We start from the raw sequence: 3,419 nt of genomic DNA, 5'->3' as shown, positions 1-3,419 counted from the left end.
CACTTCAGTGAAGGAGTTAAATCTCAAGTAATTACTCTTCAACAACTCAAAACTATGCATGATTGTTTGTGGTCTCTGCAGTGGTCTGAGTGTTACATTGAAAAAATGGAGACGGCTAAACAGAGCCAAAAGCTTTATCAGAAAGTGATTTAAATCTGCATGATCTCTGGAATACTTGGAGAAAAATATCTGCTGAAGTGAGTGAACAATTCTTCTCAAAGAAGTACAGGCTAGGAACCAGCAATGTTTTCCAGTGATGCTTTACCCTTCCTTCCATCTCTCCTCAATAACAATCATCTAGCAGCATTCAAAAAGGAAAATACTTCAGGTTCAGGGTCTGTCTCTATTTTGCAAGACATTGAAGTGTCTGTTGAAGTCAAACTCACCAAATGAGCTTCTTCTTGCAGATGGATCTACGTAAGTCATCTTTTCAAAGAAAACTTGTGCTGAAATGTGCAGAACTGCTCAAGATGTACTTGAGATAATATGCTGACGGCATTGGTTAGGCAGTGCAATCTACAAGAGCTAGTTCTGCAACTAAAAAGTAAAATAAAATTAAGCAAACTGCCGGGTTACCCCTTTAAAAATTTGAAATATTTTTGATAGAGAAAATAACAGAAGCAAAACAGAAATGGATTTATAATGCTTAACTCACTTTAGTGATCTTCAGAATGCTACACTTCAGTCACTTGCTTTGGTTCACTAGCATTGCTATTAACAGAGGCAGATACATTTGTGGTGTTCCTGTTGTAAAGTATAAAAATTATATTGGCATTACAAGTTTCTAAATATTATTATAATTTTTACAGTGCACTGCTGTCAAGACCTCTCTCTTTCTTGTTTATTCTAGCAGCAAAAATCTGATGAAATAAGGAAGCTTTAACATTCTTTCTCATGAAATTACAATCTTCGAAATTAAGTTGAACTGTAGACTTACAAAAAAATAGTACATATTCCCGCTCAATGTTTCTTTTGTTTGTTTGCTTGTTTTTGCTGTAATAAGATCTTGCTACAGCAGATTTTTAATACAATTACATTAAATGCAAATATGGAGGGACCACATATACTGCTGCTATCTCTGCATGACATTTTCCAGTGGATGTGCAATGCCATGAGTATGAGGTGTCTGCCACTCCTTGAGGGGAAGGTAAGTAAATAAAGCAAAATGTCCATCTGTATATTTATTTTAGTATATAAACCAGCACATGTGAGAAGCAGTTATGATACGTTAATGGAGTAATATGTCTTTAAACTGCTATAAGAATTAGCACTTTAGAGGCCACGTCTTTGACTGACGACTGCAGCAACGTTTTAGGGGTGTTACATCTCAGGAGAATTGGGGAGACTGCTGGAACACAGGTCCGATTAGAAAATACTAAAGAGGAGCATCAAATGTTTGAATGTTTGCAGTGTAAGAAGGCACATTTTTCTATTTGTATTCAGGCAGGGGCAAAATGAAGATAATATGGTGTTCTGTCCTTACTTTTTGGAGCTCTGAAAGCCTCCAACATCATTGGCCATAAATACTGTTCCTTGCTGTACACCTCACTTAGGAGTAAGCCAGTATTCAGATTTAGTTTATTCTGGAAGTTCCATGAAGTCCTCCAGCATAGCAAAGGTTTATCTACATGTTTTGTACAAAGTGCCCTCAAAATTTTACTTAAGTTTTTAAATAAATTAATCATGTATTAAAATTTATATTCATAAGTGTTAAGGTTGAATTACTAGGCAGAACTCAGAGACACATATATACCACTTCTACAGTTTTCTTTGATCTCATGGATAGGATCTTCCAGTTTCTATTCCTTATCTAATTCACAAAAGTCTTTAGCATATCTCGCTCTTACTTCAAAAATGTTCCACTTCTGATGATCCCTCCTACAATTACAGTAGACAGGTGACGAGTAGCTCAGCATAGCAGTGACTAAGGGAGAAAATATCCATGAAATAGGGACTTTAGAGTTTAAAAGCTCTGATTGAAAACATCCAAAGAGGACCATCTTTTTCTAAATGTAAAAGAGCTCATTTGTGTGAAATGGGATTTTGTTAAAAGCTTGTAACACAAAACCCATGAACCCTTTACTGAAGATAGGGTATTTGGCCTGGGCTGGAGCTGATGAAGCTTCCTTTGGTTTGACTTTTGCAGCTGTAAGAGAGGTGAGATTTTATTGTAAAAAGACAGGGAATATCCACAGCCATATCTTACATGCCTGCTAATGGAAAGACTACAGATTGCCTCATAAACCAATTGACTGGCATCACTAGAAAGAGTTGACTTTTTATATTTTCTGGAAAAAGGACACATTATTCATTACAGCTCATCTCCTCAGGATACTTCTGACTCTTCAGCTGACCAGCCTGAACCAATGATAGTTTTTTAAGGCTAAGACTGCTCAGAGACAAAGATGCATTAATCTTCAGCCTGATCTTCAGCTGGGTTTGAATGAAAGAGGAATTGCCCTAATATTTGATTAAACCAAAATAAGCTAATTCATCATTATGCTAGCTTTAGATAAAACCTTGACTCTTAATTCCAAATCAGAGTCTGGAACTTTGAGGACATGATTTGACCTGTCTCAAATCATTAGAAGGATTGCAGAGGTTTGTTAGATGGAAAGGTGGGTGTGCTTTATGACATACTTTGGACTCCTGTTCTCTCAAACATCTGAATGGAGGTTTTGGTTAACATCAGCAGTGGCTGTCTTCCAGGCTGTGTGACTACTGTTCTTACCACAAGAGTTACGGCAAAGATAACTAACTGGATCCCCAAAATTCTACTCTGGTGATAGGTTGTGACACAGCTGGAGAATTTACCTGCACAGAATCTGGGAGCACAGAAATGTCCCTGGTCCACCAAGCTGAGATCCAGCCTTCTTGGATACCTAAAACCAGAGCTATAGACTTAAAACTGTGTCTTCTGAATGTCACAACCTGAAATGTCACAACAAGGGTCAGGATGCTGACAATTGCCAAGGTGTTGTCAATGAGGCTATTTCTGGGCTAGGTTTGAGCCCTGTCTAGATCAGAGCTGGTGTCACAGCTTGGATCATCTCACGTGTGCAGCCCCTTTCCACTTCTACAACACTCCTACAGTGTATACTCAGCTGAAGTGGGTGAGATGTGAAAGTCTACAGATGCCTGGAAGGAAAGAAAACATTCTCCATCCGCCTACCAACACTTCCAGGGTTAAAAAGCATCAGTGATTTGCACATATGGTATTTTTTAAATTTGAAAGTTATTTGCTTTATAAGTCTATATTCTCTGGTCGTGTCCCATCAGAAGTGCAGAGGTTAACTCTCAGATCTGTCTCTCTGCAGCCAGGTTTCTACTACTCAGCAGTCTTCCCAGATGCACTTCAAATATAAACTGATAATTAAAACTAGATGATAGTTCACTCTAATGAATGTGTTTGCACATTA

Source organism: Chamaea fasciata, unplaced genomic scaffold, assembly GCF_029207755.1.
Source record: "Chamaea fasciata isolate MVZ Bird 193981 ecotype frontalis unplaced genomic scaffold, bChaFas1.0.hap1 SCAF_3, whole genome shotgun sequence".
NCBI lineage: Eukaryota > Metazoa > Chordata > Aves > Passeriformes > Sylviidae > Chamaea > Chamaea fasciata.
This window is presented reverse-complemented; position numbering follows the sequence as displayed.